The 23,529-nt window shown below is 41.6% G+C and overlaps 1 long non-coding RNA gene across 2 annotated transcripts in view; it reads right to left on the bottom strand.

Annotated features, from left to right (window-relative positions):
* The window catches only part of LOC136882147 (uncharacterized), a 50,901-nt gene that overhangs the window by 9,407 nt on the left and 17,965 nt on the right, over window positions 1-23,529 (bottom strand). For both annotated transcript variants that reach the window (XR_011018807.1, XR_011018806.1), the window contains 2 exons: window positions 21,726-21,992; window positions 19,357-19,622 (listed from right to left, as the gene is read on the bottom strand). This is a non-coding gene — a long non-coding RNA (uncharacterized lncRNA). The remainder of the gene's footprint in view (window positions 1-19,356; window positions 19,623-21,725; window positions 21,993-23,529) is intronic.

Raw genomic sequence — 23,529 nt, 5'->3', positions numbered from 1 at the left:
CTTCGTTTATGTAATGTAAAGTGTTCTTCTCTAAGTCACCTCTGTAGTATGGGATTAGCCCTTGCGTTAGCGGCCCAGAGCCAGATTAGGTTTTAAAAAAACAAAGTGTATTAGGAGTGCAAGATCGCCTCCTCTCAAATTGTTATTTTAGAGGTCATGTAATCAACCTTCTTTTCATGTAATAGACCTCTGTAGGTTGGGTATTTTACCCCTGTGAATACGTCCTTAGAGGACAGCTTGAAGATAGAGTTTGGTGTGGCCTTTGAGAGGCTTAAATTTTAAGAGCGGATCGCTCTTTTGAAAATGGAGTGTCATATGCCTCGTGGAGGCTTTTCTGTGTAATTCGGAGCCAGGGGCTCCTAGGGATGAATGGGGTTTTCTGCCCCTCTGTTAAAACTTGTGTTTGTGGTAAAACTGAGCTGATCGCTGAAGTCGGGGCGTGAAGCCCAAAACCTGTAAATATTGTATCTCCCCTTGTTTTGCTACATTGTACCTGCCATGTCTGTTATTGCTTGGTTTTTGAAAAGAAAATATAACCTAGTTAAATTTTAAATTAATTTTACAGTAACTTGATTCCGTAGTTTGAAACCCATTCACGCCCGCACCTTCTTATGCCTCTACCTACCGCTAAAACACGGTAACATTAACAATTGCCTATCACAGTACATGGAGATCGCAACCTTAAAACAATTGACTGCTTACAAGCATGTCATCCACAACACATGGTTACTCATTCTCCTTGGTCGCAAGTATACCTCCTGTTAAACCATAACTTCAACTAAACAATAACTCATCTCTACCATCAAGATCCAGTTCTTACATAGGTGCCTGGCCAGGCTTCTAGAAAGGAAAAGGAATCCAAATTCCTACAATGGTGGGAGAAAGGTGTGAACACTATTTAACAGATACTGAGAAAGCAAATCTATTTAGTAGGGAATTCAGAGATTCAATAGAAGGTTGTCGGGAGTTAGAAACTGTAACAGAAGATAGAGAGGGAGAAACACATAGAGAAACAAGAAGCTTCTCATTCATAAATGAAGATATTTTCAGAGAAATCCAACTGCTTCAGCAAGGAAAAGCAGCAGAAAGAGATCAAATTACTGGGGAGTTATTAAAGTGCCTTATTTAAAATTTCTCTTTGACAATGTCATATATAATAGTGTAATACCAAAGGAATGGGAGGAATCTATAATAATACCAATTTATAAAGGAAAGGGTGATAAAAGGAAACAAGAGAACTACAGACCAATCAGCCTGACCAGTATAGTTTGTAAAATACTGGAGAGTTTAATAGCAAAGTACATCAGAGGGATGTGTGATGATAAAAATTGGTTCATGAGGAGCCAGTATGGATTTAGAAAGAAATTTTCTTGTGAGGCACAACTGGTGGAATTTCAGCAGGACATATCAGATCAGTGGGATTCAGGAGGCCAGTTAGATTGCATAGCCATAGATCTTTCCAAAGCCTTTGATAGAGTGGAACATGGAATATTATTAAAGAAATTAAAGCGAATAGGATTGGACATAAGGGTTATACGTTGGATTAAAACATTTCTAAATTCAAGGGTTCAGAAAGTCAAAGTAGGAAATAATATATCACAGGAAGAGAAAGTTCAGAAGGGAATTGCACAGGGAAGTATAATCGGACCGTTACTTTTCTTAATATATGCAAATGATTTAGGGAACAATATAACATCAAAAATAAGATTGTATGCAGATGACATAATTGTTTATAGGGAAATAAATAACATTGTGTATTGTTCAGAATTACAAAGGGATCTTGAGAGTATCCAAGAATGGGTTGAAGAAAATAATATGAAGGTTAATGGAGGCAAATCAACTGTTACAACATTCACAAACAGGAGCTTTAAAACTGAATTTGAATATACTTTGGATGGGGTAGTTATCCCAAAAGATGGCAAGTGCAAATACTTAGGTGTGAGATTTGAAAGTAATTTTCACTGGAAGGGTCATGTTGATAACATTGTTGGGAAAGCATACAGATTGTTACATGTCATAATGAGGCTACTTAAAAGATGCAACAAAGAATTAAAAGAAAAAAGTTACTTAAGTGTGGTTCGTCCATTATTGGAATATGCAAACAGTGTCTGGGATCCTCACCAAGAATGTAACGGGGGATTTCAGGAGAAAAAGTAGTGTATCAGGAATGTTAAGAGGAACTTGGGTGGGAAACTTAAAGTAAGAGAAGGGAGAAAACTAGACTTATATGATAATATAGAGCTTACACAGGAGAAGAAACATGGGGAGAAAACCGTGAGAGGCTTTGCACAGGGAAGTATAATCGGTCCGTTACTTTTCTTAATATGCGCAGAGATAATTATATCGGCAGAACTGAACACAAGTATAAAATTAGAAGGAATATTAGCAAAAGCGATTGGGGTAAATTTTCTTTCATTGGGACGGGCGTGAAGGAGTGGAACAGTTTACCAGGGATAGTGTTTGATCCTTTTCCAAAATCTGTACAGATATTCAAGAAGAATATAAAAAGCAACATAGAAAATAAATGAAATGTTAGAGGGCATTCGACCAGTGCAGGATATTGTAAATAAAAAAAATGTGTTTGAATAAATTAATTCCATCCCCTGGTCTATGGAGTTTGGACAGCCGAAGTAGGGGATTGCCTGTAGGGGTGAAGTATAGTGGGTACTTTGACGGCCCTGGGACCGCTATGGTAGCTGTGAAGACCCTTCAGGAACTCTGAAAAGTGGTGGCAAAAGGGGCTCTGGTTAAGACGCAGCAGGTCATTATGCTACTTAGGTTCCAAAATGGGTAAAAAATAAATAAGTAAATAAATCCAATGTAAATGTTAATCTTATACCAGTTGTATAGTATTATTTAAAGTAATTCCACATACTGTATAGGAGTTCACTATGTTTGTAAGTACAGGAGATATTATAAGTAGAATTTTGTAAACAATATTAATGTATTAAGGATGAGCTGTGTGTTTAATAGAAAAAATTGTTAGTGTAAATTGTATAATATTGTATTCTAGGAAAATTTTCTTCTTCTCTTGTTAATTTGAAATTTATTGCTTGACAATAATAAATATTTTAGTGTACCATTTGCCACCAAGGTAGACACCTCATTTGCAAATAAAGAGATTTTGATTTGATTTGAAGATACATTTTCTCATAAATTCGTGAGTGCTTAAGACCATGATAGAATGAACAGGATATTCTACAAAATTCTCATCTCATCTATCACACTTGCATCAACACCATCTCTCCACTGACACCCCCCTGTGGGTGGGGGCAGTAGAATAACACCCACGGTATCCCCTGCCTGTCGTAAGAGGCGACTAAAAGAACCCCCAGGGGCTCTGAACTTTAGAACGTGAGTTGGCAACCACGGGGCCCTTAGCTGAGGCCTAGCATTGCTTCCACTTACTTGTGCCAGGCTCCTCACTTTCAACCCCCTGTGGATGGGGGCAGTAGAATAACACCCACGGTATCCCCTGCCTGTCGTAAGAGGCGACTAAAAGGGGCCCCTGGGGCTCTGAACTTTGGAGCGTGGGTTGGCGGCCACGGGGCCCTTAGCTGAGTCCTGGCATTGCTTCCACTTACTTGTGCCAGGCTCCTCACTTTCATCCCCCTGTGGGTGGGGGCGGTAGAATAACATCCACGGTATCCCCTGCCTGTCGTAAGAGGCGACTAAAAGGGGCCCCAGGGGCTCTGAAATATGGAGCGTGGGTTGGTGACCACGGGGCCCTCAGCTGAGTCCTGGCATTGCTTCCACTTACTTCTGCCAGGCTCCTCACTTTCATCTATCCTGTCCGACCTCTCTTGGTCAACTCTTGTTCTTTTCCGACCCCGACGCTATTAGGTTTGCGAGGGCTAGGGAGTCTTTCATGTTCACGCCCTTCGTGGCCCTTGTCTTTCTTTGACCGATATCTCCATTTTTCGAAGTGTCGTATCCCTTCCATTTTCCCCTCTGATTAGTGTTATATAGAGGATGGTTGCCTAGTTGTACTTCCTCTTAAAACAATAATCACCACCACTCCTCACTTTCATCTATACTATCCGACCTCCCTTGGTCAACTCTTGTTCTTTTCCGACCCCGACGCTATTATGTTTGCGAGGGCTAGGGAGTCTTTCATTTTCATGCCCTTCGTGGCCCTTGTCTTCCTTTAGCTGACATCTTCACTTTTAGAAGTGTCGGACCCCTTCCATTTTTCCCTCTGATTAGTGTTATATAGAGGATGGTTGCCCAGTTGTACTTCCTCTTAAAACAATAATCACCACCACCACCACTCTCCACTGACAGCTCAGAACATACCGCTTAGTTTAACAGCTCCTCTCCTTACAAGTCTTAGACATGTTTGCAACATTTTCATAACATTGCTCTTTTGTCAGAAATCAACCAGAACAAGTCGTGCTGTTTTCCTTCAAATATTTTCTAGTTCTTGTATTAAGAAATCTTGATGTCAGTTCCCTGCAATGCAACCACATTTTAGCTGGTTTTTACCCTTATCTGCCCTCTCCTTTATAACTTTGCTATAACCCCAAAATACCCTCATAAGCCTATGGAGATATGTGCAACTCTTATTTACAGTCTAGATTAAGTTCTTTCCTTCTCTTAACACCAAAGTACTCACAGTGATCCCCTGAGGTACTTTCAGCCTATCAACACAGCAATTAAAACTGATAGGACTTTTACTCTTGTGAAACATCTGGCGTTCCTAAAAGCATAAATATGTAGTTAGTAGAACCAAAAACATATTAGGCCTACAAACTCTGTTCATGGCACCAAGGTTACAATAATATACCGGTATCGTTTTTATTTTGCATTATTTCCATTTCTTCGTTTTTTATTGTAAGAGCATTTTCTTTGATTTTGGAGGATTTTTCAGTCACTGGACCCTATATTCACCCTATTTACCACCATAACATTGTCTGTTGTCCATCTCACAATATTGTAAAGTTCTTTTTGCAATTGTTCACAATCCTGTAACTTATGTAACAGTATAACATCATCTACAAAAAGCCTTATCTTTGATACTAATTCTTTGCTCATACAAAGGGTACTAGGAAAGTTTTGCAATATGCAAAAATGGTTGGCTGGACACCCCTGTTATGGTGAAGGGTGAAAACCGATCTAGAAGACAGAAAGGTGCGACCTTCACACCAGTTGTTACCAAGCAGCGGGATTGAAAGCAAGTTAAGATGTCAGTGTGGTCTAAAGGTGAATATCGTGCAACTATCCACTACAATTCTGCTTGTGGATTAACTGCTGAGCAGTGCTGGAGGAAATGACTCCTGTGCTGGAGACAGACTGTCCACATTGGACAACAATCTTCGATGGTACAAAGAGTTCCAGAGGAGAAATTTTGGGGTTGAAGATGATCCTCGTTCTGGGCAACTGTCTGAATCAGTGACTTACGAAAACATTGAAGCTGTGAAGAAAATGTAGCAGCAAGAGAGGCAGTTGACATATTGGTAGGTAGAAGAGATCCTCCACATCCATGCACCAGCTATTCATTCAATTCTACGTGACCATCTCCATGTTAGAAAGGTTTGGTCCCTTTGGGAGCCCTGTTCACTTTCAGAGGAACGAAGGGCACATCGAGTGAAATGGTGCCGAAAAATGCTAAAACAGTTTTAAAATTGGAGTTCGCGTAACATCAATAACATCGTTACAGGTGATGAAACTTGGCTTTATTATTACGATGTTCCAACAAAATCCCAGAACAAGGTGTGGCTGTTTGAAGATGAGGGTACTCCTGTGACTGTGCGAAAGTCAAGGTCAGTGAAGAAAAGGATGATTACAGTATTCTTCACGGGGCATCCTGATTCGGATTGTGCTAGAAACACAAAGGACAGTTACTGCGAAGTGGTACAGTGAGACTTGTCTGCCTCAGGTCCGTCCAAGGTCACGGATCAACACTTGGCTCTTGCATCACGACAATGCTCCAGCACATCGTGCTAATGTAACAATGGATTTTCTTGCCAGATCAGGGTGGACTGTGCTTGATCACCCTCCATACAGTCCTGATCTTGCCCCATGTGACTTTGCACTCTTCCCAGAAGTGAAGATGAAGCTAAAAGGGTGGCATTTTGCATCCGATGAGGAGCTTCTGACAGCATGGGATCAAGAGTGTAAAAATGTAACTGAATAAAAGTGCCAGAATGACTGGTTTTGACGTATGAAGAAGTGTATTGAGTGTGATGGAAATTATTTTGAAAAAGATTAAAGTGTTCACTCACATTGCAAAACTTTCCTAGTGCTCTTTGTATCATTTAATATATGAGCAGGTAGCAGGTATGGACCCTCTTTGGAGGCAACACTGCCCAGGGAGTCACGCCCCTGTCTATGTGAGTCCCAGAGCACACTGACCAGTGTGTAGCATCAGGTAAGTGTCCCAGCTCTGGGTTACGAGTGAAAACCTCAATGGAATTGACAGCAGAGGAGATGGACTTTGAAATTGTGGAGATTGCAGAAGAGGCAGCCTAGTACTCGGGAATAGTAAGAGTACAGATTTTATCAGCAGGAGTGGCTGCAAGGGCATCTGTTCGCCATGTAAGGGGTAGCCTGATTAATTGCTGGCAGTAGCTCTAAAATGCCTTTGGGTGTGGCGAATATATCATAACAATAGCCCAAAATGAGTGGTGGTAATTATCAGCCTTGGAAAAGATTAGGGTGAAACCTGCTAAAAGCAGTTAATATTATGAATGTGGGATTAATTAATGTTATGACTTTGACAGCAAAATCCGAGGAGTTGATTGATTTTATGGAGAAAGAAAATGTTGTAATGATGAGACTGAGTGAGGTCAAAGGGTGTGAAGATGATTAGAGGGTACACCCTATACTGGAGTGGAGGGGTTGAGGCAAAGAATGGAGTAGGGGTGTTTGATAAAAGAACCTGGATGAAAATGTGGATAGAGTAGACTAAGACTGAGGATAGATAAAGGAGTGAAATATTTCATCCAAGTTTATGCACCCCAAACTGGAAAGAGTGAGGAAAATATAGAGGAATTCTTGGACATACTCGAGGAAATGATCATCAATGTGGAAGTGATAGTCATGGGAGACCTCAAAGCGCAGGTTGGAAATGACAGAATTGGTAAGGAAGAAGTGACTGGTTCATTTGGATATGGAGAAAAAAACAGCGAGGGAGATGTTTGTGAGAGAAATGGAATGATTGTGTGCAACACTTTGTTTAGAAAGAAGAATAGCAGAATGATCACTAGATATGACAGGGTTGACAGAAGGACAAAAAACTGGGCAAGTTGGCCGTGAAGTTAGGGGCATGTAGCTGTGAGCTTGCATCCGGGAGATAGTGAGTTCGAACCCCACTGTCGGCAGCCCTGAAAATGGTTTTCCGTGGTTTCTCATTTTCACACCAGGCAAATGCTGGGGCTTTAACGTAATTAAGGCCATGGCCACTTCCTTCCCATTCCTAGGCCATTCCTGTCCCATCATCACCATAAGACCTATCTGTGCCGGTGCAACGTAAAGCAAATAACAAAGAAGGACAAAAACAGTTATTATTTTTTGGATGAGAAAATAAATTGTAAACTGTTAAAGGATGCAACAGCGCTACAAGGTGAGGCATTTGATGGAGACCACAGAGTAGTGGTAGAAAATTGAAAATAGGTAAAATAGTGAGAGTAAAAGAAATAAGATAGAAGAAAATAAAAGTATGGAAATTAAAAGATAAAGTAACTCAGAATTCAGAGGGAATTAAAACAGCATTTCTCTATATCAGAAATAGAAAGTGCAGAAGAAGAGTGGACCAAATTTAAAACATATTTTTAAGCTGTGCAGAGAAGATTTGTGGCAGAACTTCAGAGAGAGTGAAGGAAAAGGAGAAATCTTGGTGGAATGAAAAGTTGAAGGATGTTGTCAAACAAGTGACAAAAGCATAGCAAGAAAGGAATACAGATAGGAAAGAAGGAAGTAAGATTAAGTACCTGGAAATTAAAAGTAAATTTAAAAAGAAAGTGGTAAATGAGGAAAAGAAAAGAGTCCTGTCATCGCTTCCACTCAATTGTGCCAGGCTCCTCTCTTTCATCTATCATATCCGACCTCTCTAGGTCGACTCCTGTTTTGTCCGACCCGACGGTATTATGTATGGAGGCCAAGGGCGTCTTTCATTTTCACACCCTTGTCTTCCTTTGGCTGATACCTTTTTTCAAAGTGTCGGACCCCTTCCATTTTTTCTCTCTGATTAGTGTTATATAGAGGATGGTTGCCCCGTTGTACTTCCTCTGAAAACTATAATCACCACCACCACCATTATGGAGTTCTCCATCTCCTTCGCAGTAAAGGTCGCAAATGTGCTGATCAGCCCACAGTGCTTTGTACAGAACACCAGTACAGAAAATGCATCAATAATTCAAAGCCAGCAACAAAAGGTAATCCCTACAGAAAGTGGAGTTTTAACAGCACAAGGATCGAAAAGTGCCTTATTGCAACATTGCCTGAGAAGAGTCCTCCCAGGAACTTTCGGCTGGAAAGTCGTCCCCAAACAGGGTGGGGGGAAAGGGTTCTCAAATAGGGCTGGAAAATCCAGCCCTCCTTCCAATGCCCAGATTACAAAGGAGGAGGTGAAGCCACAGAGCTCCCTTAAGAAATTGGAGAAGAAGCCTTCTTCAAATCAATCAGAGGTCACAGGATCCCCGCAGAAATACGCCAATCAATCAGCCGGCTCTCCTCCATGGCTGTTTGAAGATGAGGGTACTCCTGTGACTGTGCGAAAGTCAAGGTCAGTGAAGAAAAGGATGATTACAGTATTCTTCACGGGGCATCCTGATTCGGATTGTGCTAGAAACACAAAGGACAGTTACTGCGAAGTGGTACAGTGAGACTTGTCTGCCTCAGGTCCGTCCAAGGTCACGGATCAACACTTGGCTCTTGCATCACGACAATGCTCCAGCACATCGTGCTAATGTAACAATGGATTTTCTTGCCAGATCAGGGTGGACTGTGCTTGATCACCCTCCATACAGTCCTGATCTTGCCCCATGTGACTTTGCACTCTTCCCAGAAGTGAAGATGAAGCTAAAAGGGTGGCATTTTGCATCCGATGAGGAGCTTCTGACAGCATGGGATCAAGAGTGTAAAAATGTAACTGAATAAAAGTGCCAGAATGACTGGTTTTGACGTATGAAGAAGTGTATTGAGTGTGATGGAAATTATTTTGAAAAAGATTAAAGTGTTCACTCACATTGCAAAACTTTCCTAGTGCTCTTTGTATCATTTAATATATGAGCAGGTAGCAGGTATGGACCCTCTTTGGAGGCAACACTGCCCAGGGAGTCACGCCCCTGTCTATGTGAGTCCCAGAGCACACTGACCAGTGTGTAGCATCAGGTAAGTGTCCCAGCTCTGGGTTACGAGTGAAAACCTCAATGGAATTGACAGCAGAGGAGATGGACTTTGAAATTGTGGAGATTGCAGAAGAGGCAGCCTAGTACTCGGGAATAGTAAGAGTACAGATTTTATCAGCAGGAGTGGCTGCAAGGGCATCTGTTCGCCATGTAAGGGGTAGCCTGATTAATTGCTGGCAGTAGCTCTAAAATGCCTTTGGGTGTGGCGAATATATCATAACAATAGCCCAAAATGAGTGGTGGTAATTATCAGCCTTGGAAAAGATTAGGGTGAAACCTGCTAAAAGCAGTTAATATTATGAATGTGGGATTAATTAATGTTATGACTTTGACAGCAAAATCCGAGGAGTTGATTGATTTTATGGAGAAAGAAAATGTTGTAATGATGAGACTGAGTGAGGTCAAAGGGTGTGAAGATGATTAGAGGGTACACCCTATACTGGAGTGGAGGGGTTGAGGCAAAGAATGGAGTAGGGGTGTTTGATAAAAGAACCTGGATGAAAATGTGGATAGAGTAGACTAAGACTGAGGATAGATAAAGGAGTGAAATATTTCATCCAAGTTTATGCACCCCAAACTGGAAAGAGTGAGGAAAATATAGAGGAATTCTTGGACATACTCGAGGAAATGATCATCAATGTGGAAGTGATAGTCATGGGAGACCTCAAAGCGCAGGTTGGAAATGACAGAATTGGTAAGGAAGAAGTGACTGGTTCATTTGGATATGGAGAAAAAAACAGCGAGGGAGATGTTTGTGAGAGAAATGGAATGATTGTGTGCAACACTTTGTTTAGAAAGAAGAATAGCAGAATGATCACTAGATATGACAGGGTTGACAGAAGGACAAAAAACTGGGCAAGTTGGCCGTGAAGTTAGGGGCATGTAGCTGTGAGCTTGCATCCGGGAGATAGTGAGTTCGAACCCCACTGTCGGCAGCCCTGAAAATGGTTTTCCGTGGTTTCTCATTTTCACACCAGGCAAATGCTGGGGCTTTAACGTAATTAAGGCCATGGCCACTTCCTTCCCATTCCTAGGCCATTCCTGTCCCATCATCACCATAAGACCTATCTGTGCCGGTGCAACGTAAAGCAAATAACAAAGAAGGACAAAAACAGTTATTATTTTTTGGATGAGAAAATAAATTGTAAACTGTTAAAGGATGCAACAGCGCTACAAGGTGAGGCATTTGATGGAGACCACAGAGTAGTGGTAGAAAATTGAAAATAGGTAAAATAGTGAGAGTAAAAGAAATAAGATAGAAGAAAATAAAAGTATGGAAATTAAAAGATAAAGTAACTCAGAATTCAGAGGGAATTAAAACAGCATTTCTCTATATCAGAAATAGAAAGTGCAGAAGAAGAGTGGACCAAATTTAAAACATATTTTTAAGCTGTGCAGAGAAGATTTGTGGCAGAACTTCAGAGAGAGTGAAGGAAAAGGAGAAATCTTGGTGGAATGAAAAGTTGAAGGATGTTGTCAAACAAGTGACAAAAGCATAGCAAGAAAGGAATACAGATAGGAAAGAAGGAAGTAAGATTAAGTACCTGGAAATTAAAAGTAAATTTAAAAAGAAAGTGGTAAATGAGGAAAAGAAAAGAGTCCTGTCATCGCTTCCACTCAATTGTGCCAGGCTCCTCTCTTTCATCTATCATATCCGACCTCTCTAGGTCGACTCCTGTTTTGTCCGACCCGACGGTATTATGTATGGAGGCCAAGGGCGTCTTTCATTTTCACACCCTTGTCTTCCTTTGGCTGATACCTTTTTTCAAAGTGTCGGACCCCTTCCATTTTTTCTCTCTGATTAGTGTTATATAGAGGATGGTTGCCCCGTTGTACTTCCTCTGAAAACTATAATCACCACCACCACCATTATGGAGTTCTCCATCTCCTTCGCAGTAAAGGTCGCAAATGTGCTGATCAGCCCACAGTGCTTTGTACAGAACACCAGTACAGAAAATGCATCAATAATTCAAAGCCAGCAACAAAAGGTAATCCCTACAGAAAGTGGAGTTTTAACAGCACAAGGATCGAAAAGTGCCTTATTGCAACATTGCCTGAGAAGAGTCCTCCCAGGAACTTTCGGCTGGAAAGTCGTCCCCAAACAGGGTGGGGGGAAAGGGTTCTCAAATAGGGCTGGAAAATCCAGCCCTCCTTCCAATGCCCAGATTACAAAGGAGGAGGTGAAGCCACAGAGCTCCCTTAAGAAATTGGAGAAGAAGCCTTCTTCAAATCAATCAGAGGTCACAGGATCCCCGCAGAAATACGCCAATCAATCAGCCGGCTCTCCTCCAAAAAATACAGAAATGGTGGGCAAGAGCGGGAGGCCCCGGCGCCCTTTTGTTCGATCACCTTATGGAGAACCCAGTTCTCCTAGGAAGAAGGCCTACCGTTCCTGATCAATGAGATCATCATCCACGGAGTGCCCAGTCACTGAGTCTCCTTCTTCTGAGTTGACAATGGAGACCGAACCACTCATTGTCGTGGATAGAGATGATGGAAAGAAAGATACCGACAAGGACGGTGGAACTTGCAGGTAATGGACCGAACGAAGGGCAAAAAATTATTCTAAATTCAGAGCTTTACCTATCCACACAATGGTACTATTGCAGTGGAACTGCAGTAGTTATTACTGTAGCATAGCTGAGCTTCGTCAGTTGACATCCGTCTATGCGGCCTCCACAGTTTGCCTATAGGAATCTCGTTTGAGACCTGCAAACAACACGATTATGAGAGGATGTCGCCTTTATTCCAAAGACAGTGTAGCTGTGGATCGCTTGGCAACTTGAGGCATTAGTGCCCTAGTTTGCTCCGACAGCTTTAGCGAAGAAATACCGCTCTGTACTCAGCTGGATGGAGTCGCAGTTCGCACTCCGTTTAGTAATGCCTGCAGTACAAGATATGATTGCTCAGTTGCCTCCTCCTTTCCTGAAGCTGGAAGATGTGAACGCCCGTAACATACTATGGGGTTCTCTGTCTTCCTATGCTAGGGAGAGGATGCTCGTGCGAATAATCAACCTGTTTGATCAATGAGTCCCCCTGTGGGTGTGGGCAGTAGAATAACACCCACGGTATCCCCTGCCAGTCATAAAAGGCAACTAAAAGCGGCCCCAAGGGCTCTGAACTTTCGAGCGTGGGTTGGCGACCACGGGGCCCTCAGCTGGGTCCTGGCATTGCTTCCACTTACTTGTGTCAGGCTCCTTACTTTCATCTATCCTGTCTGACCTCTCTTGGTCAACTCTTATTCTTTTCCAACCCCGACGCTATTAGGTTTGCGAGGGCTAGGGAGTCTTTCATTTTCAACCCCCTGTGGGTAGGGGCGGTAGAATAACACCCTCGGTATCCCCTGCCTGTCGTAAGAGGCGACTAGAAGTGGCCCGAGGGGCTCTGAACTTTGGAACGTGGGTTGGCGACCACGGGGCCCTCAGCTGAGTCCTGGCATTGCTTCCACTTACTTGTGCCAGGCTCCTCACTTTCATCTATCCTATCTGACCTCCCTTGGTCAACTCTTGTTCTTGTCCGACCCCGACGCTATTAGGTTTGCGAGGGCTAGGGAGTCTTTCATTTTCATGCCCTTCGTGGCCCTAGTCTTCCTTTGGCCGATACCTTCATTTTTTGAAGTGTCGGACCCCTTCCATTTTTCTCTCTGATTAGTGTTATATAGAGGATGGTTGCCTAGTTGTACTTCCTCTTAAAACAATAATCACCACCACCACCACCTCAACTCTTGTTCTTTTCCGACCCCGACGCTATTAGGTTTGCGAGGGCTAGGGAGACTTTCATTTTCACGCCATTCATGGCCCTTGTCTTCCTTTGGCCAATATCTTCATTTTTTGAAGTGTCGGATCCCTTCCATTTTTCCGTCTGATTAGTGTTTAATAGAGGATGGTTGCCTAGTTGTACTTCCTCTTAAAACAATAATCACCACCACCAACACCACTCTGGTATCTCCACTGATGGAGATATTGTTATGATTCCATTAGTCATTGCCAACCACATTGCTTCATATTTTGCAGATTCGTCCAGCTCTGGAAGATACGACACTGCATTTCTACCAATTAAGCACGAAGCTGAGGCACACCATCTCTCTTTCGCCTCTAGTGCTTCCCATTCCATTCATGGAGTGGGAGTTGCGGAGTGCACTCACGCTATGCAAAGATACGGTTCCTGGACCAGTCAAAATCCATAATCAAATGCTTAAGCATTTGAGTGACAGATGTCTCAAGGATTTCCTCACCCTATTCAACAGAATATGGAGTGAGGTGTGTGTTTCCATCTCAATGGCGTGAGAGAATTGTGATACCAATTCCCATGCCAGGTAAAGATCAAGAACTCCTGGATAGTTATAGGCCAATATTCCTTACAAATGGCCTTTGCAAGCTATTTGAAAGGATGCTTAACCGGCATCCAGTGTGGGCCATTGAAAAGGAGTGTCTCTTGTCTAAATACCAGTGTGGTTTTCGCTCTCATTCGTCTGCCACTGATCATCTAGTCAGACTGGAGAGTGCCATTCAGGAGGCCTTTCTTTGGAAGGAACACCTAGTCTCTGTGTTTTTGACTTGGAGAAAGCTTACGATACTACCTGGCAATATGGAATTCTTTACACTCTACACCACTGGGGAAAATGGAGTACCTCAGGGATCTGTACTGAGTGTCACAATATTCGCAATCGCCATCCAGGCATATTTGCCGCTGCTGGGCCTGCAGTCATTCCATCGCTGTATGTACATGACTCAGCTCTACATTACAGCTCCGGAAGGGTGGTGTTTGCTGAGAGACAGCTACAGCAAGTTATTAACCAAGTCAACAGATGGGCCCTGCAACGTGGTTTTCAAATTTCAGGGGCAAAAACCTCAGTTGCACACTTCTGTCGATGTCGGCTTGTACATCCTGGACCAGAGCTCCCCTTGCGAAACAGTGTCTTACCAGTGGTAGAAGCTACAGATTCTTGAGTCTCCATTTTGATAAGAGACTAATGTGGTATCATGATCAGCAATACCATCGAAGAAATTGTTGCTGGAGAAGTCGACGAGATGTGCAAGTTCTGTGATGGATCCGTACTTATAAAGGCATCTACGGCTGAACAGTCCAGACGGCTACTTAAAGCCAAGTTATTCGGAAAGGTAGAGGTGAAAATCGAGAAGCACCAAACCCTTAACTCCTGCAAGGGAGTTATATTCCACAGGGATTTGGTTAAGTCTTCCAATGATACAATGATCCGGTACCTAGCACATCGGGGTGTAATCGACCTCCCCCTGTGGGTGGGAGTGGTAGAATAACACCCACGGTATCCCCTGCCTGTCGTAAGAGGTGACTAAAAGGGGCCCCAGGGGCTCTGAACTTTGGAGCGTGGGTTGGTGACAACGGGGCCCTTAGCTGAGTCCTGGTATTGCTTCCACTTACTTGTGCCAGGCTCCTTACTTTCATCTATCCTATCCGACCTCCCTTGGTCAACTCTTGTTCTTTTCTGACCCCAATGCTATTAGGTTTGCGAGGGCTAGGGAGTCTTTCATCTTCACGCCCTTTGTGGCCCTTATCTTTCTTTGGCCGATATCTTCATTTTTCGAAATGTCGGATCCCGTCCATTTTTCCGCCTGATTAATGTTATATAGAGGATGGTTGCCTAGTTGTACTTCCTCTTAAAACAATAATCACCACCACCACCTAAATAAAGACACTTAACATGTTTAAGTTTCTCAGCGGCACTTCGTGAGGGGCTGAGCGTGCGGTACTTCTACAGTTTTACACTGCAACGATCCTCTCCCGAATTGAATGTGGAAGTGCGGTTTATGGCTTAGCATCAAAATCTATGCTGAGCCTTTTAGACAGTATTCACCATAGTGGAGTTAGGCTGACAACGGGAGCTTTCCGTACTAGCCCCATTCGCAGCCTACTCGCTGAATTGGGAGTTCCACCCTTACGGATAAGGAGGCAGAATTTACTGCTGCTACATCCTGTTTATCAATGCATATTAAGTACCCAATACCACCAGAGGTACCAAAACCGGCCTACAGCTTGTGTCGTGATATGAATATCGATATCAGTGGTTGTCTTGAACAAACTTTCAGCAAGGTACCTCGGTGATTAGTTCCGTGACCGGAACTACTCCAGATCTACTCCGTGGACCCAAGGTGAACATGGAATCATCTGTATTTCGGAGGTATTTCCAAGACTTCCTACACCAATATCCGGCTGCGAAACATATCTTCACGGATAGATCTAAAATCAGAGATAATGTTGGTTGCTCTTTCATTACCGATGATATGAGCACGAAGATCTCGCTTCATAGTATATGTAGCTTGTATACTGCAGAGCTTTACGCCACCTTAGATGCACTGCAGTTTGCACTGCGTGATGAGGGAAGCCACTTTCTTATGTGTACCGACACATTAAGCTCTCTGCAGTCTATTGAAGCCTGTTTCTGGCAACACCTACTGGTGCAGCAGATTCATGACCTTCTAGCCAGGTTAAGTGATGCTGGCACCAGAATCACTTTTGTGTGGTTTCCAAGCCACGTTGGGATTGCGGGAAATGAACTTGCGGATGAAGCTGTAAAGGAAGCGGTACTTTTAACTCCACAACCTGTCAATGTACCTGTTAAAGATATTTGTTCTCAGCTATGTCGAACCATCTTGGCGTCCTGGGAATTGGAGCGGCTAGATATGTGAACTCCCAACACGCTTAGAGTTATTAAGAAGACAACTAGCGTGTGGCGGTGCTCTTTCCGACCTTCACGGAGAGAGGCCATGGTATTTTGTAGGCTGAGGATAGGTAATTTACGATCCTCGCACTCTTATCTCCTAAAGAGAGAGAGTCATGGGGCCCTCAGCTGAGTCCTGGCATTGCTTCCACTTACTTGTGCCAGGCTCCTCACTTTCATCTATCCTATCCGACCTCCCTTGGTTAACTCTTGTTCTTTTCCGACCCCAAAGCTATTAGGTTTGCGAGGGCTAGGAGTCTTTCATGTTCACGCCCTTCGTGGCCCTTGTCTTCCTTTGGCCGATATCTTCATTTTTCGAAGTGTCGGATCCCTTCCATATTTTCCCTCTGATTAGTGTTATATAGAGGATGGTTGCCTAGTTGTAATTCCTCTTAAAACAATAATCACCACCACCATCTCCTAAAGAGAGAAGACCCCCCAGTGTGTTCATGTGGTGCTGACTTCACCGTGGCCTACATCCTTTCAGAGTGCACTGATCTCTCAGGTCTAAAACTGATCCTCGGCCTGCAGGAAACACCTGAACGCATACTAGCCGATGACACGACTACTGCTGATCTCGTCATCTGATTTATTTGTGACACTGGACTAATCAAGGGTAGATAAATTGGAAGCGTACTATTACTCAGGGAATGCTGTTCCCTTTTGATTCATTAGTAATATTTCAGGATAAATAAGTTATTTTTTGTTTTATTTTGTACTGTGTTTACAAATTCCTTTGTCAAATGGATAATTTTGCGTTTATTTTAAATTTATTTTCCACTAATATATTTAGAGAGGATGATTACCTTGTTGTACTTCCTCTTAAAACAAAAAATTCACCACCACCACCACCACCGTACAGAAGCTGCATCTCTGGATCTATCTTTTAACGAATCATCCCTCAAGATCTTATGTTGCATCAAGATATTTAACTCATTATTTACCATCAATTCAACGTGTTTTTACGTGAATACAGCACAGCAGGAATATACAAGACTGTCACATTACAATGAACTTCAACTAAATTTATTTCTTCATAAAGAGTGCTGATATTTCTATGTACACCCTCTTGACTGTGAATAACGTCTTATATTTGTTATGTGTATTTAAAATTGTTTATGATTTAGTCCTTTTGCCCTGTTCTCTTAATCAGCTGATGATGAAACTTTAAATGTGTCAAAACCAGTACCAAAATTCTCATGTTCTAACTTAATGTTGGTACTACTTAATAACAGTGTATTGAAAAGCTGGAACCTCTATACCTTCTCTCCTCTGTGGGTGGGGGCGGTAGAATAACACAAATGGTATCCCCTGCCTGTCGTAAGAGGCGACTAAAAGCGGCCTCAGGGGCTCTTAACTTTGGAGTGTGGGTTGGCGACCACGAGGCCCTCAGCTGAGTTCTGGCATTGCTTCCACTTACTTGCGCCAGGCTCCTCACTTTCATCTATCCTATCCGGCCTCCCTTGGTCAACTCTTGTTCTTTTCCGACCCCGACGCTATTAGGTTTGCGAGGGCTAGGGAGTCTTTCATTTTCACGCCATTCGTGGCCCTTGTCTTCCTTTGACCGATATCTTCCATTTTTCCCTCTCATTAGTGTTATATAGAGGATGGTTGCCTAGTTGTATTTCCTCTTAAAACAATAATCACTACCACCACCACCTGTCCACTTCACAACATTTCATTTTTCGAAGTGTTGGATCCCTTTATTTTTTCCCTCTAATTAGTGTTATATAGAGGATGGTTGCCTAGTTGTACTTCCTCTTAAAACATTAATCACCACCACCACCACTTGAAAGGTACTTTCCTGTTCAAAATCTTTATTGATTTTGCCTTCAGATCATAGATGTTGCTATCTTTTCGCAGTATTCTCACTTTTCCGTGACCACCGGGTAGGCTGTGATACTCCATAGGCGATACAATATCTTCTTTCTCTCTGTATTTTTTCTCTACGTTCCCGAACACTCGATCTGGCGGCAAAAAGCTATGACCTCGAATGGGAAAATAATGTTCAACTGATGTGAAAACTTTAGACTTTTCGAGGAAACGTGCCACAGATCCTAATAAAATACTATTCTTATTTTGGGATACACAAGAGTCTGAAAATAGCCTGAGTTTTTTATATCTAGCCCCTTCCTTGTGAAGATTATTTTCTAAGTGCTCAAGATAGTCTTTTACACCCGAAGCTATATCATTCGCTCCATGACCCCTTCTGTCTCCAACCACGTATAAAAGAAAACTTTACTTTTGTTCAGTCGCTTTTCATTCGACATGACACAAAGATTATATAACCATGCTTGTCTCAGGTAAAATGCTTCCTCTATAGATATTTTAGGAATGGGTTGATTTTGTTATATGTCAAATATAACATCAACATGACTATCATCCTTTTCTTTAAGTATGGCAAAAAAATTATTAGCTCGTGCTTTGTGTAATTTATAATCAATACGAGCCTTGTTCCTAACAACGTCATTTTTTGTATCTTTAATTATCAATAAAAGTTCTTTACACGTCAAACATGTATCTAAATTGAATTTCGTATAGAAAATTTGCTTGTACTTTGAGATTGAACATTTTGATTTCCCTTATAAATCTCTTTCTTTGCAGAAATGAACATACATTTTATTGATTTTAAGGTCCGGATACTAACATTCATACATTAAAAAAACAATGGAATCTGACATGTCAGCCAAATATCCAGCAGTCTAGCGACGTTTGCTGTAATGAGCGAGTTTTGGTATACCGCATATCGTAGTAATGAGCGAGTTTTTATGATGACAATAAACAACTTTTGCTAAAACCAGTTTAAGGACATGAAAGCCAAGTGACCTAACATCCATGTCCCGTATATAACTCAATTCACCCCATTTTTGCAATGAGCGAGTTTTGAAAAAACAGTCCTCAATTATAGACCAAGGCTGTCATATTGGTCTATAAATGCTTTAGTTCTTAATGTTGATGCTTAGTTCTGGCAGGCGTTTGGTTTAAGAATGAAGGTTCTTTTACTTATTACTGCTTTCGGCATCTGCATTCTTTAGCAGCTGCAATATATACTGGTGTGTTTGTGTGTCTAAGAATGCGTATTTCCTTCTTTATAATCCCATTTCTGTATTGCTTAGCAACAACTGCATTATTTACAAATCTCCTAGTAAGCTCTAAACATGCATCGTTCAAGAGGAAAGAAGATGTCAGAAGCATGTTATGAAAATGGTAACTGAATAACGTATGATTGTATGCCTATGTCCTGTCATTTAGATAGTAGTGTGCATGAAGTCAAAAGCATTAGATCTATAAATAAAGCAAACAACTTACCTCGGGATGTCTAAACGATTCTCTTATTTGGCCATGTAGTTATCTTGCTGCTTAAATGGCAGATCTGCCTTTGCAAAACACAAATTGCTCTTCAGGAATTATTGAATCTGCAGGTGAATCTATTCATTTCACAAGGAGTTTCATCAGGATCTTGAAGAGCACAAATTTCAAAGCTATGCCTTGATATGAATTGGGGTCGCTGAAGTCACCTTTCCCTTTATGTAACACATTGAGTGATGCATCCTTCCATCTTTCTGGTATGATGCCTAGAATAAGACATTGATTCAGCAGACTCATCTTTCAGAATGTAATCGAGCAATGTAATCAATCACTACTGATCTACATTTAGGGCAGTTGCCCAGGTGGCAGATTCCCTATCTGATGTTTTCTGAGCCTTTTCTTAAATAACTTCAAAGAAATTGGAAATTTATAGAACATCTCCCTTAGTAAGTTATTCCAATTCCTAAGACCCCTTCCTATAAACAAATTTTGCCCCAATTTGTTCTCTTGAATTCCAACTTTATTTTCACAATGTGATCTTTATTACTTTTAACGACGCCACTCAGAATTATTCATCTACTAATATAATTCCAGGCCATCTCTCCACTGACAGCTCGGAGCATACTGCTGAGTCATGCAGCTCGTCTCCTTTCTCCCAAGTCTTCCCAGCCGAAACTCTTTTGTAACACTACTCTTTTGTTGGAAATCACCCAGAACAAAGCGAGCTGTTTTTCTTTAGACTTTTTCCAGTACTTGAATCAAGTAATCCTGGTGAGGGTCCCATACATTAGATCCATACTCTAGCTGGGGCCTTACTAGAGACTTAAATGCCATTTCCTTTAAATTTTTACTACAATTCTTAAACCCCTTAATAACCAGGTGCAGAAACCTGTACCCTTTATTATTTATGTGATTCCTCTTATGAAGATCTTTCCTTACATTATCACCTAAGAACTTACAATGATTCCGTTAAAGAACGTTCAACCCATCAATGCAGAAAATAAAACTGAGAGGACGTTTCCTATTTGTGAAACTCACAACCTGACTTTTAATCCTGTTTGTCATCATACCATTGTCTTTTGTCCATCTCACAACATTTTCAAGGTCATTTTGCAGTTGCTCATATTTCTCACTCTATACAAAATATCAACATTCACTAAAAGCATTATCTCTGATTCCACTTCTTCATTAACATCATTTATATGTATAAGGACACATAATTATCCAATAATAATGCCTTGAGGAATTCCCCTCTTGATTATTACAAGGTCAGTTAAAGCTTTGCCTAGTCTAAGCATTCGTAGACTAAGGGACAATATGTTCCTTTCAGAATTTTCCTGTATTCTGGTGGCCAAGGATCCAAATTTCAATATAAAAATAAGAAATGCCGACTTTCTTCAGTAAAATTTCCAGTAAAATAAAAAACCCTAAGCGCCACACGATTTAAGTCCATTACTCTTTTTCACATTTGAAGACCAAGTATTATCTTAAAAGGCAATAAAGACCAACCGAATAAACATTTTGCAATTGTAGACCAAGGCTGTCCTATGGTCTATAAATGCTTTGGTTCTTAATGTTGATGCTTAGTTCTGGCAGGCTTTTGGTTTAAGAATGAAGGTTCTTTTACTTAATACTGCAATTGGCATCTGCATTGTTTAGCAGCTGCAGTGTATTCTGGCGGTTTGTGTGTCTAAGAATGCGTATTTCCTTCTTTAAAATCCTCCCCCTGTGGGTGGGGGCGGTAGAATAACACCCACGGTATCCCCTGCCTGTTGTTAGAGGCGACTAAAAGGGGCCTCAGGGGCTCTGAACTTTGGAGCATGGATTGGCGACCACGGGGCCCTCAGCTGTGTCCCGGCATAGCTTCCACTTACTTGTGCCAGGCTCCTCACTTTCATCTATCCTATCCGACCTCCCTTGGTCAACTCTTGTTCTTTTCCAACCCCGATGCTATTATGTTTGCGAGGGCTAGGGAGTCCTTCGTTTTCACGCCCTTCGTGGCCTTTGTCTTTCTTTGACCAATAACTTCATTTTTTGAAGTGTCGGATCCCTTCAATTTTTCCCTCTGATAGGTGTTATATAGAGGATGGTTGCCTAGTTGTACTTCCTCTTAAAACAATAATCACCACCACCACCACTTTATATTCCCACTTCTGTATTGTTTAGCAACTACTGCAGCATTTAAAAATCTCCTAGTAAGCTCTAAACAATGCATCCTTCAAGAGGAAAGAAGATGTTAGCATTCGCAATAACTGTTATGAAAACGGTAACTGAATAATGTGTGATTGTATCCCTATACCTTGCCATTTAGATAGTAGTGTGCATGAAGTCAAAAGCTATAGATCTACAAATAAAAGTGAACAACTTACCTCGGGGATGTCTAAGTGATTCTCTTATTTGGCCATGTAGAGATCTTGCTGCATGAATGGTAGATCTGCCTGTGCGAAACCAAAATTTCTCTTCAGGAATTTTTCAATCTGCAGCTGAATCTATTCATTTCACATGGAGCTTCATCAGGATCTTGAAGAGCACAAATTTCAAAGCTATGCCTTTATATGAACTGGCATCACTGGAGTCACCTTTCACTTTACATAACACTACGAGTGATGCATTCTTCCACCTTCCTGGTGTGGTGCCTAGAATAAGACATTGATTCAATAGACTGTTATCACATATTTCAGAATGATATCAAGCAATGTAATCAATCACTACTGATCTACACTTAGGCCAGTCACCCAGGTGGCAGATTCCCTATCTGATGTTTTCTGAGACTTTTCTTAAATGACTTCAAAGAAATTGGAAATTTATTGAACATCTCCCTGAGTAAGTTATTCCAATCCCTTCCTATAAACAAATTTTGTCCTTATTTATCCCCTTGAATTCCAACTATGTTTTCACATTGTGATATTTCCTACTTTTAAAGACACCACTCAGAATTATTCATCTACAAGTGTCATTCCATGCCATCTCACCACTGACAGCTCAGAGCATACTGCTTAGTCATGCAGCTCATCTCCTTTCTCCCAAGTCTTCCCAGCCCAAACGTTTTTGTAACACTAAATTACTCTTTTGTTGTAAATCACCAGAATAAATTGAGATGCTTTTTTAAAAAAAATTTCCAGTTCTTGAAACAAGTAATCCTGGTGAGGGTACCATACACTGGAACCATAATGTAGTTGGGTTCTTAAGTACTAGAGATTTATATGCCCTTTCCTTTACATCTTTACTACAACCCTTCAACACCTTCATAACCAGGTACCAAAATCTGTACCCTTTATTTACAATCCCATTCATGTAATAACCCCATTAAGGCATCTTTCCTTTCATTACCTTTCATTTACACCTAGGAACTTAAAATGATTCCCATAAGGAACCTTCACCCATCAATGCTGTAATTAAAACTGAGAGGGCTTTTCCTATTTGTGAAACTCACAACCTGACTTTTAGCACTGTTTATGGTCAAGGCATTGCCTTTTGTCCATCTCACAATATTATCGAGGTCATTTTGCATTTGCTCACAATCTTGTGACATATTTTTTACTCTATACAATATGACATCATTCGCAAAAGCCTTCTCTCTGATTCCACCGCCCCAAGGGCTCTGAACTTTGGAGCGTGGGTTGGCGACCACGGGGCCCTTAGCTGAGTCCTGGCATTGCTTCCACTTACTTGTCCCAGGCTCCTCACTTTCATCTATCCTATCCGACCTCTCTTGGTCAACTCTTGTTCTTTTCAGACCCCGATGCTATTAGGTTTGCGAGGGCTAGGGAGTCTTTCATTTTCATGCCCTTCATGGCCCTTGTCTTCCTTTGGCCGATATCTTCATTTTTCGAAGTGTCGGACCCCTTCCATACTTTCACTCTGATTAGTGTTATATAGAGGATGGTTGCCTAGTTGTACTTCCTCTTAAAACAATAATCACCACCACCACCACCACCTCCAATTCCACTTCTTTACTCAAATCATTTATATGTATAAGGAAACATAAATGTCCAATAATAATGCCTTGAAATTCCCTTCTTAATTATTATAGGGTCAGATAAAGCCTTGTTTAGTCTAATTCTATGTAGTTATGCATTCGTAGACTAAGTGACAATATGCTCCTTTCAGAATTTTCCTGTATTCTTGCAGCCAGGAATCCAAATTTCAAGGGGCCAATGACCTTCGATGTTA

The sequence above is a fragment of the Anabrus simplex genome, chromosome 1, assembly GCF_040414725.1.
Source record: "Anabrus simplex isolate iqAnaSimp1 chromosome 1, ASM4041472v1, whole genome shotgun sequence".
In the NCBI taxonomy this organism is placed as follows: Eukaryota; Metazoa; Arthropoda; class Insecta; order Orthoptera; family Tettigoniidae; genus Anabrus; species Anabrus simplex.
The sequence above is the reverse complement of the archived record's forward strand: the minus strand, read 5'-3'. Positions and strand labels throughout refer to the sequence as shown.